This window comes from Littorina saxatilis, linkage group LG3 (assembly GCF_037325665.1).
Source record: "Littorina saxatilis isolate snail1 linkage group LG3, US_GU_Lsax_2.0, whole genome shotgun sequence".
Lineage (NCBI taxonomy): Eukaryota > Metazoa > Mollusca > Gastropoda > Littorinimorpha > Littorinidae > Littorina > Littorina saxatilis.
In genome coordinates this window covers 22,971,487-22,988,986 of record NC_090247.1, presented here as the reverse complement: position 1 = coordinate 22,988,986, position 17,500 = coordinate 22,971,487, and the positions used below count along the sequence as shown (strand labels likewise).

Genomic DNA, 17,500 nt, shown 5'->3' with positions numbered 1-17,500 from the left:
TGGATCGTTTTATAAATATTTATTGTTTTTTACAATTTTCAGATTTTTAATGACCAAAGTCATTAATTAATTTTTAAGCCACCAAGCTGAAATGCAATACCGAAGTCCAGGCTTTGTCGAAGATTACTTGACCAAAATTGCAACCAATTTGGTTGAAAAATGAGGGCGTGACAGTGCCGCCTCAACTTTCACGAAAAGCCGGATATGACGTCATCAAAGACATTTATCAAAAAAATGAAAAAAACGTTCGGGGATATCATACCCAGGAACTCTCATGTCAAATTTCATAAAGATCGGTCCAGTAGTTTGGTCTGAATCGCTCTACACGCACGCACACACGCACACACATACACCACGACCCTCGTTTCGATTCCCCCTCGATGTTAAAATATTTAGTCAAAACTTGACTAAATATAAAAAGATAAATTACACGTGCAATAAGAAATAAATACACGTGTATTAATCATTTATTACACGTGTATTTATGATTTATTACTCGTGTAATGGTTATGCCGAGCCAAACGGCTTTCCATACAAACTCGCTGTCGAAGCCACGCTGCAAACGGAGGAGTTAGATAGGTACGACTGCATTCAGTTGAGAAAGTTTTTGAAAGACAGGGGCATTACTGTTACTGGATACAGACGAGATGGTCTGCTGCAACTTGTGAAAACTGCACAGCAGATGGAACTACCGATCGATCCGGATTTTACAAGACAGGACGTGCAAAAAAAAACTTTCCGAAAACCTTCGACTTCGGGGGGGGGGGGGGGGGGGGGTGGGGTGGGGAAGTACTTACATTTCACAACCTGGGCAAGTTATTGTTAGTATTGTTACTCCTCACTGAAACCAAGTAAAGCAGGCTGTTCACCCTCAATAAGGCTTTTACTGTATTAGTACTGTCACAGTATGTTTGCATGCAAATATTAGTAAGCTTCCATGAATATAATTTATCCATTTCACAGCACTAGGATGGGATGTTTGGCACTTTGAATCACTAACAGTAGCACTGCCTCTTCCATACCCATCTCCCTTTTGAAAAGAGTATACGTATGGACCAGTGGCAGTGAAATGTGAATGATCATTATGGGTTGCTCTGATTTCATTTATGAATGGACCAGTGGCAGTGAATGGTTAATGATCATATGGGTTGCTCTGATTTCATTCATGATCAGGTACATTAGGTTTTTTTAACCACACAAACACTTAGACAACAATTATCAGAGTATGAGTTTTATACGTATGGACCAGTGGCAGTGAATGGTTTATGATCATATGAGTTGCTCTGATTTCATTCATGATCAGGTACATTTGTTTTTTTTAACCACACAAACACTTAGTTAGACAACAATTATCATAGTATGAGTTTTTTCCCGTTTTGATTTTCATTTAAATCCAAGTCACAGCTTCTGTTTTATGATGAGTGATGTAGTTTGAAACACTTGGACAACAATTATTAGAGTATGAGTTTTTCCACTTTTTGATTTTCATTTAAATCCAAGTCACAGCTTCTGTTTTATGATGAGTGATGTAGTTTGAAGTGTTGGTATTAAATGTTCACTGACAATCATTCTGTGCTGGTATTCCCATTTTCACCTGCAGGGTTATGAAATATATGGGGATAAACTTGGTCAGTAAAATCATCTTCAAGCGTGAACTGAAAATTGTCTCTGTTTAAAATTACAATGTATTTCGTGAACTCACCTGGAGAATGACCCTTGCATGATTTAAAACTGCCTGCTGTGAATACTGTTGTGATACTATGAATTTTTTTTTTAGAAAAACAAAAGAATGAAAAGCTTTTAACTAGCTTGTGAATGAGCCTCTTACTTCTATGTGGGGCTAGCTGCTTTGAACTATTTTTAATGCCTGAAAAGGATAGTGATGGAAATTACTAGTTTAATGTCAGGTGTGACATATACTATTGATTGAACTATTTTTTTTATTAATCTGCAATTTTGTTACAACCTACTTTGTTTATTTGGTGACAAGCTAGTGGGAGGCACTTTTTAGTGCTTGTGTAACCGTGTGCCGAAACACTACGATCACCTCGGGAAGCGAAGTGCAATCAAACAGGATTAAAAATGTTAGGGCTAATTTCTTAGCCCTATAAAAATTGTTATGCAAACCCGTAGGTTTCCATGAACATACAGACAATCGAAAACCACCAGACCCCATCACAAACAGAATCTCACAATCCACGGGTGTTGACTTAAAGGCCAACAACTCGGGTGTGAGTCTGCTGTGAAAGGAGCGGTAGCCTCCCCTGTCACAATCGCTTCCGTTTGAAATGAACTTCGTCCCGAAGTTCCGAACCGGGGGACCACTGTCCATCCCAAGTTCGCAGAATGGGAACAGCACGAAAATATTCAGTGGTCATATTATGCCATTACCTGAACATATCATGCCGAGTCCCATTCCTGCTCGCAAGCGCCAGATGTAACAGTGTGCCGAAACACTACGATCACCTCGGGAAGTGAAGTGCAATCAAACAAGATTGAAAATGTTAGGGCTAATATCTTAGCCCTATAAAAACTGTTATGTACACCCGAAGGTTTCCATGAACATACAGACAATCGGAAACCACCAGACCCCATCACAAACAGAATCTCACAATCCACGGGTGTTGACTTAAAGGCCAACAACTCGGGTGTGAGTCTGCTGTGAAAGGAGCGGTAGCCTCCCCTGTCACACTTAAATAGTACTGTGATGCACATTATTTATCATTTCAGTCTAGTCGTACTCATGATTACAACCAATAGTTCTTGTGCGCTTGTACAGTTATGTGATGTCTCTCAGTCTTTTTCCTTAAGGCAAACCATTTTTCCTTTGAACGACACATAGTTCAGTTTGACCATTTTTTTTCATTTTTGTGTTCCTGTGGTATGCAACTGCAAGCACCGAGCTGTCATGCTTTTTGTCTGATTTCAGACCATATTCTTTGGGCCATTTGTATGCTGAAGTGGTTTTGTTTTTCTGTCAGTTCTGTCAGATTGTGTTTTGCAGTGAGATTCATGTTCAAAATTTTAGACAAGATTAAAAGAATGATCCTGTTTCCTAAATGCCTTCGTGTTCATTGGTTTGTAGACTCTATGTGTCACTTGCTGTCTAGTTTTTCAGTGAAATTGTTTTGCTAACTAGCTGCAGTATCACACTTTGGTTTATGAGGATATGAAAAAGCTACATTCAAACCATTTCTTCCTCTCTCAGCACATAAAGTCAAAGCATGGTACAATCTTTTTTGTTCCATTTATACTTATGAAGAAAAGCAGCATGTCATTTTCAAGTGCCCCCCGACGAAGTGTTTTGTGCAAATGTAGGTGTCTTTGTTGACTTTTTCGATGTTGAACCTCTCGATCGTTTTTCCACATAGTTTAATCCATTTTCAGCATTTTTCTAAATCTCTAGAGGGTTTGGAAAACGGTACCCATCCAACACCGACCATGTGTGATCTTTCACGGTGTCTTAAATCACTTCCACACACGCCATAACAGCAATGTTTGTGCACCATCGTACAGCTCCACCATTCAAACAACGCGCAAAAATGGCTGACTTTGCCCGAGGCACAGCGGGCCAAGGTCAAGGTCGCCTAGAATAGCCTTGGTGTAAAAGAGACTATTGACTCGTACTCGTAGCTGGGCATAGCCTTGCACCTCGGTGGACCAACTTTCCCCGGTTTGCGATGGGCCTTGCGCCTCCGTGGAACAACCTTCCCGGGGTCTGCGGTGGGCCTGCCTAACATCTCTACGACTGTCGAATTGTTTTTGACTATTGCCTCGAGGGGGTGGGGGTCTGCTACAGTGCTAGCCGTTGTGGCCCATCCTCTTTCCACGACATTGTAGGTTTCCCTGGGGAACCTTCTGACATCCCTGGGTCGGCTAGCTACAAGGGAGAACATGTGGCGGTGGGACCCGACAACGTGAGAGAGCGGAGGTCTTCAGGTTATTCCCGATGAGCCCATATTCTCCTCCACTCCAGTTCTATGGCTGTGCTGCAGATCCTCTGTCTTGTGGACTACCGATTCTAAATCCCAGGGGGGGGTGGGGGGGGTGGGGGGGGGGGGGGGGCTCGTCCCAAGGCAGAACTAAACAGGGCAGTTTGGTCTGTGATCCCATTTGGCTGAGTAGAGCTTAGGGGCTGGCCATGCATCCAGAGACGACTAAATCTTATTCCGCGGGTCTACTAGCTGCATGAGGGGAGTCGAGTACCAACTTGATGACCCAGGTCGAGATGAGGTTGGGGACACTTCCCTTTGGCTGCTGAGCTTAGTGCCAGGGCATGTCCACAACTGTAAACTAAAGTACAGAATTTTCGCATGCCCACCATGTTCCCCTCAGCAACTATTACTTCGGAGGCTATGAGCCCCCACTCCGCTGGCTATCCCTCTAGACGAGAGGAACCCAGCTAGGGATGCTAGTCCGCACCTTACAACGGTTGCCCTAATGATTTCTCTTGTGGACCCCTCTTATCATTCCCTGGGAGTTGTCATTTTGTGGCACATTCCTTATCCCCAAAATAAAGGTTAAGGTACATACCCCTGTCTGGCAGGCGCCTGTGTGTTCCCTTTCCTCTCCAATTTGCTTAAAACGAGCTAACGCCCGAGAATCCTCCGATACAGGTTTCCTAAGGGGGCCTGACCGGCCTCTTGTTTCACTGTTCTCTGGCTAGAGACATCACTTCCCCCTTTTATTGAGGGGAACTCCCTCCGTAAGATTTAAAACCTTCCCAACCTTAACTTTTGCCTCACATGAGGCTGTTGGTGTGTGTTGAGTCAGACAGTCCCTATGACAATGTGCTGCATCCGCTAATACAGAACGCCTGGCCTTTATCCCCTGGGACTGAACCTCCATGGTTGGGGTGGAGGTCTATCCTGGAGCAGTTCTTGTTCTTCCTCTAGCGCTGGAGAGAGGCAGGTCTCCCACATGAGTGCAATCTCCATGGTTTAAGGGGAACGCTCCGCGACACTCTCCTTGTCTACTGGGCAGGCATCAGTCCCATAACTTGTGGTGAGGAGGTGTCGGTTCCTCAACCCGTCCCACGGGTGTTGAAGAGCGTCGGTTCCATGACTCGTCCCTCGGGTGTTGAGGAATGACTCCTAGGAGGTCCAGGTGGCAGCGGCTTGATTCGCCCAGCCCCTTGTTTGTCAACATGGGGGTGACCATGGGAAAAAACTCCCTCTTCTTGGGGGTCCCCGTATAGCCAGCCCACGGGAAAATGCTTTTGCAGCACGTGGTGCAGGCGGTCCATAGCCATCATCCAGCAGACTGGTAGTGGTCACCCCCTATCCTGCCCTGGTTTGTACTCCTGTACCCGTCGGAAAGAGGGGGTTGACGGCCTTGTCCGCGTGTACCTCCTCCGAGTGTTTAATTGCGAGACTTCCTAGTCCTGCCAGACGACAGGTGGGGAAATAAATCGCTCTCTCCCCTCAGTGATCCATGGCAAGACTTCAGAGTCCTGCCAGACGATATGTGGAGGATCAATCAATCTCTCCCCTCGGTGATCCATGGCAGGACTTCAGAGTCCTGCCATACGATAGGTGAGGGATAAGTAGAGGTTACATACCTCGTCTTAGTGATTATCAAAAATAATGGTCTCAGTTCGCGGTCATGAAAAAGCTCGCTGAAGCTCGCATTTTTCATGATCCGCTAACTTCGACCATTATTTTTGATAATCACTGAGACGAGGTATGTAACCTCTTTATTCCTCCTTTCTTCAGTTATTCAAAGGAAAGAGGAGTTTTTGTGCGAAAGTTTGATCGAATCATATTCCCCCAACCAGTCTACCTGCGCAGGCGATCGATTAATGCGCGGTTGTATAGTTCCGTGCAAATCATTCAATTTTGTTAACACTTCTTGTCAGTTTCCATGTTTTGAACTAAAATCAAGTACACAGTTATGTTGTCATTCTGCTGTGGTGGTAAAGGCAGATGGTGTGTGTTCTGTTCATGTTTTGGTATCGCTCAGGAAATGTTCTTTCCTCGAATGTGACTAGCAGACGAAGTTTTACACCCGTGTTCCAACGTTAAAAACTGTATGAAGTTAAGTTTTCTGGGGGAAAATAGTGTATGAAACCGCTGCATGTTCTTTAAGTTGATTAAATGTTTGCAATTGATTGCGTGTGATCTGTTTATAAAATGAAATATTGTTGAAAACTGACCGTCGGATTGCAGTCTTGTCGATGCAGCCGAAATCTGGAAGGGGAACTACTCGTGTCGCTAGACAAACTACGAGAGTTACTTTTCCTTGGAATCTTGCTAGCGATAAACGATTGTGCACGGCAGATCTGAACTCAGAAAACAACCAAACTCATGGATTTTATATTGAGATTCATGTGTTCAAGCCTGTAGTTGCTGGTTTAAATGCGGTATGGTTGTATTGTTTGCTCCAGAAATGTATATTTTGTACATTAGAGTGTTCTGAACTTTTGAGTCGCAAAAAGTAGATCCACAATGTGTACAGTCTCTACCCATGAGCTATCGAGGATTCAGGCCCGTTGTTGGGTAAGTGATTTTGGTTGTTGGGTAAGTTACCGAAAAATAACTAGCCCTACAAGTTTACAGAGAGAAAGAAGCAGAGGGGGGAATAAATCGCTCTCTCCCCTCGGTGATCCATGGCGAGACTTCCGAGTCCTGCCAGACGATAGGTGGGGGATAGATCGCTCTCTCCCCTTGGCGAGACATCCAAGTCCCGTCCGATGATAACTGGGTCACGATTACCCTCTCCTCCTCAGTGATCTATGGTGGGACATCCAAGCCCCGTCTGACGATAACTGGGTCACGATTGCCCTCTCCTCCTCAGTGATCTATGGTGGGACATCCAAGCCCCGTCTGATGATAACTGGGTCACGATTGCCCTCTCCACCTCAGTGATCTATGGTGGGACATCCAGGCCCCGTCTGATGATAACTGGGTCACGATTGCCCTCTCCACCTCAGTAATCTATGGTGGGACATCCAAGCCTCGTCTGATGATAACTGGGTCACGATTGCCCTCTCCTCCTCAGTGATCTATGGTGGGACATCCAAGCCCCGTCTGATGATAACTGGGTCACGATTGCCCTCTCCACCTCAGTAATCTATGGTGGGACATCCAAGCCCCGTCTGATGATAACTGGGTCACGATTGCCCTCTCCTCCTCAGTGATCTATGGTGGGACATCCAAGCCCCGTCTGATGATAACTGGGTCACGATTTCCCTCTCCACCTCGGTGATCTATGGCGGGACATCCAAGTCCCGTCCGAAGATAACTGGGTCACGATCGCACGCTTTTCCTCGGTGATCTATGGCGGGTCATATGAGTCCCGCCCGACGATGGCTGGGTCACGATCTCTCTCTCTCCCCTTGGCGATCCCTGGCGGGACATCTGATAGCTGGGGGACAATCGCTTCGGTGATCCATGTGTCCAGCCCGACTAAGAATAATCAACGACCCCCCCACCTTCTCCAATACCTCTTACTCTTAGCTTTTTTTCCCCCATCTAATTAGGGATAACTTGATCAGGAGGTTGGTGAACCCCGTCTGCTTCTTAGACCCCTTCGCCTCTAATTCGGGGGGGGGGGGGTGTTAACGCTGATGAGACCCTGCCCTCTTCTTAGACCTCCTCCTCTCTATTCTACATGACTGTGTGGGGGAGGGGGGTTGGTTGAATCCAGTCTGCTTCTCAGACCCCTTCGCCTCTAATTCAGGGCGGAGGGGAGGGGGGCTAAAGCTGGTGAGACCCTGCCCTCTTTTTAGACCTCCTCCTCTCTTTATTCTGCATGACTGTGTGTGGCGGAGGGGGTTGGTTGAATCCAGTCTGCTTCTCAGACCCCTTCGCCTCTAATTCAGGGCGGAGGGGAGGGGGGCTAAAGCTGGTGAGACCCTGCCCTCTTTTTAGACCTCCTCCCCTCTCTATTCTGCATGACTGTGTGTGGGGGAGGGGGGTTGGTTGAATCCAGGCTGCTTCTCAGACCCCCTCTTCCTCTTATTTCCGGAAGACTGTATGGGAGGAGCGGGAGGATGATGAGACCCCGTCCTTTCTTTCCCCCTTCATATTAAATACAAAACCGAGAACCACAACGAAAATATATCTGGAAATAAATACAAATTTCACACTCAGGAAAAAAGATATACAACACCAATTGAGCTGTATTCGACAACCGGATGTCATGGGGCTCAGTACATGCACGGTCAACAGCTAAGCTAATGACGCGTCACCGGAACGAAAAATACAGTACTACTAATATTTTTAAGCCCAATTGAAAATGACAACCTTCAGAAAAATATTACCATGTCCTCCCATACTGCTGACATGGGGCTAATATCATGCACGGTCAGCAGTTAAGCTACTGACACGACAGACGGTGAGGAGAAACAGATCAGTATAACCTAGTTGAAAATATATCCCGCGTTATTTTGGAAAGAACAGAAATGAATAGCCATGTAAATCTACTTTCCCCCCATGTCCTTGGGACAGAACCCCCAAATAAGATGTATAGGACGTCCCTGGGAAAACAGAGTCCATACCCAATAAATGAAAGAGGGTATGAATCTACCAAGTAGACAAAATCTGGAAATAATAAAAAAAAACACATCTTATAGCAGATGTTACGGCGATCCAAACAAAAACCACGGACCAACTGGCCTAACAAGCAAAATCCACACTAAAAAGTATGAACCAGACGAAAGGAACAGTTCAACACAAAACAAACAAGTAACAACTGCCCTAACAAGCAAATACCACACTAAAAAGTATGAACCAGACGAAAGGAACAGTTGAACACAAAACAAACAAGTAACAACTGCCCTAACAAGCAAAATCCACACTAAAAAGTATGAACCAAACGAAAGGAACAGTTGAACACAAAACAAACAAGTAACAACTGCCCTATCAAGCAAAATCCACACTAGAAAGTATGAACCAAACGAAAGGAACAGTTAAAAACACTAGAAGCGTGAACCAGACGAAAGTAACCACAAAACAACCAAGTAGCAACTGCCCTATCAAGCAAAATCCACACTAGAAAGTATGAACCAGACGAAAGGAACAGTTAAAAACAAAACAACAATTAACAACTGCCCTATCAAGCAAAATCCACACTAGAAAGTATGAACCAGACGAAAGGAACAGTTAAAAACAAAACAACAATTAACAACTGCCCTGTCAAGCAAAATCCACACTAGAAAGTATGAACCAGACGAAAGGAACAGTTAAAAACAAAACAACAATTAACAACTGCCCTATCAAGCAAAATCCACACTAGAAAGTATGAACCAGACGAAAGGAACAGTTGAACACAAAACAAACAAGTAACAACTGCCCTAACAAGCAAAATCCACACTAAAAAGTATGAACCAGACGAAAAGAACAGTTAAAAACAAAACAAACAAATAACAACTGCCCTAACAAGCAAAATCCACACTAGAAGCATGAACCAGACGAAAAGAACAGTTGAACACAAAACAAACAAATAACAACTGCCCTAACAAGCACAATCCACACTAGAAGTATGAACGAGACGAAAGGACCAGTTGAACACAAAACAAACAAGTAACAACTGCCCTAACAAACAAAATCCACACTAGAAGCATGAACCAGACGAAAGGAACAGTTGAACACAAAACAAACAAGTAACAACTGCCCTAACAAGTAAAATCCACACTAGAAGCATGAACCAGACGAAAGGAACAGTTGAACACAAAACAAACAAGTAACAACTGCCCTAACAAGCAAAATCCTTACTAGAAGTATGAACGAGACGAAAGGAACAGTTGAACACAAAAAAACCAAGTAACAACTGCCCTAACAAGCAAAATCCACACTAGAAGCATGAACCAGACAAAAGGAACAGTTGAACACAAAACAAACAAGTAAGAACTGCCCTAACAAGCAAAATCCTTACTAGAAGCATGAACCAGACGAATGGAACAGTTGAACACAAAACAAACAAGTAACAACTGCCCTAACAAGCAAAATCCACACTAGAAGCGTGAACCAGACGAAAGTAACCACAAAACAACCAAGTAACAACTGCCCTAACAAGCAAAATCCACACTAGAAGCATGAACCAGACGAAAGGAACAGTTAAAAACAAAACAACACTAGAAAGTATAAACCAGACGAAAGGAACAGTTAAAAACACTAGAAGCGTGAACCAGACGAAAGTAACCACAAAACAACCAAGTAGCAACTGCCCTATCAAGCAAAATCCACACTAGAAAGTATGAACCAGACAAAAGGAACAGTTAAAAACAAAACAACAATTAACAACTGCCCTATCAAGCAAAATCCACACTAGAAAGTATGAACCAGACGAAAGGAACAGTTAAAAACATAACAACAATTAACAACTGCCCTGTCAAGCAAAATCCACACTAGAAAGTATGAACCAGACGAAAGGAACAGTTAAAAACAAAACAACAATTAACAACTGCCCTATCAAGCAAAATCCACACTAGAAAGTATGAACCAGACGAAAGGAACAGTTAAAAACAAAACAACAATTAACAACTGCCCTATCAAGCAAACTCCACACTAGAAAGTATGAACCAGACGAAAGGAACAGTTGAACACAAAACAAACAAGTAACAACTGCCCTAACAAGCAAAATCCACACTAAAAAGTATGAACCAGACGAAAAGAACAGTTAAAAACAAAACAAACAAATAACAACTGCCCTAACAAGCAAAATCCACACTAGAAGCATGAACCAGACGAAAAGAACAGTTGATCACAAAACAAACAAATAACAACTGCCCTAACAAGCACAATCCACACTAGAAGTATGAACGAGACGAAAGGACCAGTTGAACACAAAACAAACAAGTAACAACTGCCCTAACAAGCAAAATCCACACTAGAAGCATGAACCAGACGAAAGGAACAGTTGAACACAAAACAAACAAGTAACAACTGCCCTAACAAGCAAAATCCACACTAGAAGCATGAACCAGACGAGAGGAACAGTTGAACACAAAACAAACAAGTAACAACTGCCCTAACAAGCAAAATCCTTACTAGAAGTATGAACGAGACGAAAGGAACAGTTGAACACAAAACAAACAAGTAACAACTGCCCTAACAAGCAAAATCCACACTAGAAGCATGAACCAGACGAAAGGAACAGTTGAACACAAAACAAACAAGTAACAACTGCCCTAACAAGCAAAATCCACACTAGAAGCATGAACCAGACGAAAGGAACAGTTGAACACAAAACAAACAAGTAACAACTGCCCTAACAAGCAAAATCCACACTAGAAGCATGAACCAGACGAAAGGAACAGTTAAAAACAAAACAACACTAGAAAGTATGAACCAGACGAAAGGAACAGTTAAAAACACTAGAAGCGTGAACCAGACGAAAGTAACCACAAAACAACCAAGTTAGAACTGCCCAAACAAGCAAAATCCACACTAGAAAGCATGAACCAGACAAAAGGAACAGTTAAAAACAAAACAACAATTAACAACTGCCCTATCAAGCAAAATCCACACTAGAAAGTATGAACCAGACGAAAGGAACAGTTGAACACAAAACAAACAAGTAACATGCTTGTTTCCCCTACAGGAGAAATAACCATAACAAACACTGAGAATCTCCCAATAATGCACCAGCGAGAGGGCAACATAACCTCACTTAATATTCATGAAGTCATGTGACGTCAGGAAGATAGGCACTGGCTAGCCGTTCGGCCGCCATATATAAAGTGACCCTTCCCACGTGATATTGATATTTATACCCCAGCCCAATGACGTTGGAGGGGGTATACTGGATAAATCACTTTGTCCGTCTGTCTGTGTGTATGTCTGTATGTAAATGGAACAATATGTTGATACAATGATACTAAATCTTAAGTGGAATTGATATTTATACCCCCGCCCAATGAATACAAACTTAACAAGTAATACGTTTCATACATTCCCAACTCAAACTTCTAATTACAGGTTTAAAGGGACACATAGAAACTTTTGATTTTCCCTCTTTGCCATGCTTAGGTGGCTAGGTCACCAAAATGGATCGAAAGGCATGGCGAAAGGCACAGCAAATAATTTTCACAAATGAAACTTTTATTTTGTTATGAACTAAAAATTCAAGTGGAGAGGGGATGAGAGACGTGAGGAGATGGCCGGGGTTGCGAGATGGGTGGGGAGTCTGGGCTATAAAGTTCTTGCACGCGAGACAATATACTTCTTTTGTGTGTGTGTGTGTGGGGGGGGGGGGGGTATTTTGTTTATCAACTCTCTCTCTCTCTCTCTCTCTCTCTCTCTCTCTCTCTCTCTCTCTCTCTCTCTCTCTCTCTCTCTCTCTCTGAATATTTTTGTCATCTTAAAGGTTGGGGGGGGGGGGGCAAAAAGACATGTTTCCCCCCCCCCCCCCCCCCCCCCAGCAACAGCAGCTGCCCCCCCCCCCCCCCCCAGTTTCCGACGCCAGGGCACTGAGTACATACGCACACACACACCACACATACACACACATGAAAGCTAAATTTATTAGCACATCTCTGTTTAAAATTGTAGGTTTTTATAAGATTTTAGGCAAGAGTGTGTGTATGTCTTATGTCTGTCTGCTTCACTTATTCTCTTACCTGTCTGTCACCCTGTCCAATCTTATGGGCGTAGGGGTGTCTTGTATTTTAGTGACTTTTGACTATTGTAGGGTGGAAGTTCAAAAAGAATCTATTATGTGTATTATTACTTAAGAGTATACATTATAATGATACCACCACCATCATTACCCCCCTCCCTCCCTCTCTCTCTCTCTCTCTCTCTCTCTCTCTCTCTCTCTCTCTCTCTCTCTCTCTCTCTCTCTCTCTCTCTCTATCAGTATTGCAATCTGCATGTCTTGTATACTTGCCATTTACACATTTATTATGCATGTTGAATGATGAATGATACATTGTAGACGGGTGCATGTTATGGATTAAAAGCCCCACAATGATGTGCTTGGCAAAAAAAAAAAATAAATAAATAAAAATTACACATTAACATGCTTCCAATTGAAACTTCGAGGTCGTCATCGTGGATTGACGCCCGACCAAAGCTAATTGAAGCCCGACGGAGCGAAACGACGGAGGGCTTCAATTAGACTTTGGGAGGGCGCCAATCCACGAATACGACCTCGAAGTTTCAAATGGAAGCATGTTAAATGTTATTGTAATTCAATCTGACGACGATCTCTTTCCTGCTTTCATGCGGTTGTAAACAGAATTGGTTCTGTTCAGTCTGTTCACACACTACTTTCACTCCACCTACTTGCAAGGGTCAAGTCCCAAGAAATATGGCAAATATGTCTCTGTATTCTTATCTTATCACTCTGCTCCTGTTTGGTTTTTTCTTTCACATACATTGTCTCTTCATTTTTGACGGGTTTTTGGACAGCAAACTCTAAAACAAATTCTCTTCATCACAAAAGCCATCTATGGAATTGACTGACATAGTCGGAAGGGGCGGGGATAGGCCTATATAGCTCAGTTGGTAGCGCGCTGGATTTGTATTCAGTTTGCCGCTGTCAGCGTGAGTTCGATCCCAGGTTCGGCGAAAATTTATTTCAGAGTCAACTTTGTGTGCATACTCGCTTCGGTGTCCGACCCCCCCCCCCCCCCTCCCCCCGTGTACACTACATTGGGTGTGCACGTTAAAGATCCCACGATTGACAAAAGGATCTTTCCTGGCAAAAATTGCTTAGGCACAGTTAATAATTGGCTACCTACACCCGTGTGACTTGGAATAATAGGCCGTGAAAGGTAAATATGCGCCGAAATGGCTGCAATCTACTGGCCGTATAAAATTTCATCTCACACGGCATCACTGCAGAGCGCCTATAACTGTACCCAATTGAATATGCGCGATATAAGCCTCATTGATTGATTGATTGGAAGAATTCATGCATCAACTTTCGTCACGTATTCGACGTCAGCACTTCGCATACTATTAAACTTATGGTCTCGGTATTTCGTTGCCCTTTATATTTCCTACTTGTAAAACCGAGACTAAATGAGGTTGAATCAATGCGCCTCGCCAGCAGGTTGTTAATGGTTTTTTAAGCGAGTGGTTATCGACAATTAATGACCGGTTTTAATGAGTTGGGGCATTCTGACCAATCAGAGGATCTGTTTCATTAAAACGCTAACTTGATTGAATTAAAATTGTCATTTAACTTAGTGGGGCATTCAAAGCAAGGGGAGAAACTTGTCAAGTGGAGTACTGGGGATAAGTGCGAATTCAAACGAGTTTGCGCCAAAATCACATAAATAGAATTTTCAAGCAAAACTTTCTGTGTGAAATTAAAATACATATGTATCACTAAAACTTATCATTATAACCCCAAAGCTTGGCGCTGGTAAGCCGTCATATATTTTTTATACCTGTGGATTTCAACTTCTTGTCTCGAAGCAAGTGACACAGTGATTATGAGTCGACCCATATACCACAGACACCTGCACCTGCAATCATGCGGCAACAAGAAACAAGCATGACAGTGGGCACCTCACTAACCAACAATCACATTTTTTAATTCAACTTACTTGCCTGACGAAACTCCACACGATCACGAAGAAGACACAAATGATAATCCAAACGATTGTCTGATAACTGTCGGGAAACGAACCACACGCTGTACCACTTCGAATGCTCTGAGAGACACTAACCAAGTGACAGCGGCCACGCAGCAAATGCTGGTGACGTATGGCACGGTATGCACACACAGACGTTTCGTTCAAAACAGGCGCTCGAAATATTATTGCGCCCGCAATTAATCTTTTCTGCAGTCGTATTCATAAACATAGGCTTGATAATAGTAGATGATTTAGAGTTGCTAAATATACTAGATATCCTCGTCAGTCAGTGGGACCAAAAATGAACTTTAACCAACACACTGTTTGCTGAATCGAGCATATTACCCTTACTTTTTCTACACGTTATTTCATTGCTTATCTTGTATCAATTGATCTTTACATAAAATATTTTTAAAGAAACCGACTTAACCCAACAACCTAACCCAACAATGAAACAATCAAACAAGGAAATCATCGCACTCTCCAGCATTTTTCAGGAAGGTAAAAAAACAAACATTAATGAGCGTCCAGGATCGCAATCACGAACGCCTTAACACACACACACACACACACACACACACACACACACACACACACACACACACACACACACACACACACACACGCACGCACGCACGCACGAACTACCCAAAACAGTCCCTTCGCTTCAACACACCAATTGTCTCAGCCGACGTGTTATGGGTGTGGCGCCTTTGCTGTCAAATGACGTTTTAACATAATCAAGGCTTCTGTGCCGTGGATGGAGAAAGTGCAACTAGCGGGAAGGTATACAAGGAACTTAGTCGATAAATATCGACAGGGGACCGACTAATGGTTTAAATGTGAAATGTGTGTATATGGGTGTGGGTCTGAAATGAAGTTAGGTAGTAGTTAACATTTGTTTTGAATAATTATTGGTATTTTGACAATGTGGGTAGCATGGAAATGTAAGCATTTGAATGTGAGTCTTAGGTACCATTGTACCCAGGAAGAGAGACGAGAGATAGGAGTAGGTTGCAATAGCTTGTGTGGTCTTTGAGTTTTGTTTTTGGAAAGACATTGTTAAAGAAAAAGAAGACAAGTACAGTAATGCAATATTTATTTTGAAAACCAACGATTGTACAAAGAACATGTTAGGCAACATTATGTCTATGATGGTGTGAAGAAAATTAGTTATGATTTATACTATTATTATTTAGACTTGAGACTGAATAGCAAAAGGCGAAGTGTATGTTTTGTGGTGTGAATTGAAACAAAATGAAAAGTGTAAATATGTGGGAAATTGTGGTTAAAAGACTTCGTTATTTCTTGATTGTTATTTACTATTATATTGAAGTGAATAGCAAAACGCTGTATTTGAAAACAACATGGGATTTTTCTTTTTAATTCTATGAGGACGGATAACTCCTATATGGTTTAGGCAAATGAGGCTAATTAGTATGGAAGAAACACTCATTTTTGCCCCTTGGGGCATTCAAGGCAACAAACAACCACATACATCTGATTTATAATTTAGTGAGACATAAAAAGCTGTATGATAATTTTGTCATTATAGATTCTGGTTGTCATAGCAACATGATTGTGTACAGGCACACACGAGTTTCTTCGCGGCAGATATCGTCCGCAATGAGTTAAAGGTAGAAACATACAGCAATTGAAAATGAAGCTGTAGATGTCAGAAGGCAGAATTACACACAAAAAGTGAAGGTTTGCATGACTGATTTTAGTGTTAAAAAGAAAAGAAGAAAATAGTCAAGTTAAAAAGAAGCCATTGTTTAGTAGAAACAAACAGGGTAGGCCCTACATGTATAAAGAAAACAACAGTAAATTGTTGTCGACATGAAAAAATGGCACAAATCAAATAATCTATTGAATCATACAATAATCGCAGGTTATCTCCAATATACCTTCCAGTCACAAATCCTGTCTGATCTGCACCAATAAGGCGTGGAAGAACTGTCTTAATTCTATTAGCTATACAGGATGATCCAATGTTATATGTTACGTTCAAGAGTGGTAATGATCTCCAGTTCTTTAAATACTCTCTGGTTTATCACCTTTGGGTATTCCTATTAACATCCCTTCTCTCTGTGTACTTGACATTTCTTTTTTAATAAAACATTCATTTAATGATCTGACCACGAACGAGCCAAGTTGTTTCCAAAAACATAAAAACAAAATCTACTGTCATACCATCAGTACCAGGGCTCTTCTCATTCTTCATACTTTTTAATGAAGAGTATATTTAGTAAAACGATAGGCAGGAACAAGAGGAAATAATGACCAGCTGGGCAGGAATGCTAACGACTGAAAACACACTCACACACACACACACACACACACACACACACACACACACACACACACACACACACACACACACACGCGCGCGCGCGCGCACGTGCGCACGCACACACACACACACACACATACATATACACACACACACACACACTCAAACACACACACTCACACCCACACATATGCTTACATGCACACACACACTCACAATCACACACACACACACACACTCACACACACAATTACACCCACACACCCACTCACAATTACACACACACTCACACACACACACACACACACACACACACACACACACACACACACACACACACACACACTCTCTCTCTCTCTCTCTCTCTCTCTCTCTCTCTCACACAGCTGCGCCTTATTGAACAGAAATTAAAAGCACAGAAATGAGGTTCTATGTCTTTATTTTCATTTATTTGATTCGATAGACCTGAGACAAAAGTCAACACATCCGGGAACGTGCAACCCGAGCTAAAACATCTTTAATGTTAATGGTAATCTGAACAAATGTATACAACACAACAAAACAACAAATTGCAATACAAAGTATACAACTTTATTTTCTGAGTGTATAGGTACAAACATTAATTTTCTTTTGCCTCATCACACACAATCAATAAAACCATGGGAACATTCAATAGT

The 17,500-nt window shown here is 42.5% G+C and overlaps 1 protein-coding gene and 1 long non-coding RNA gene across 2 annotated transcripts in view; both read right to left on the bottom strand.

Annotated features, from left to right (window-relative positions):
• LOC138961897 (uncharacterized) overlaps nt 1-14,638 on the bottom strand; it is a 37,895-nt gene extending 23,257 nt beyond the window's left edge. The window contains exon 1 of the long non-coding RNA XR_011454340.1: nt 14,501-14,638. This is a non-coding gene — a long non-coding RNA (uncharacterized lncRNA). The remainder of the gene's footprint in view (nt 1-14,500) is intronic.
• Nucleotides 14,639-17,245: 2,607 nt separating this feature from the next.
• LOC138961133 (mucin-2-like) overlaps nt 17,246-17,500 on the bottom strand; it is a 198,846-nt gene continuing 198,591 nt past the window's right edge. Inside the window, exon 11 of the mRNA XM_070332732.1 lies at nt 17,246-17,500. This exon is cut by the window's right edge and continues 2,109 nt beyond it. The gene's annotated coding sequence lies outside the window, so the exon portion shown is untranslated.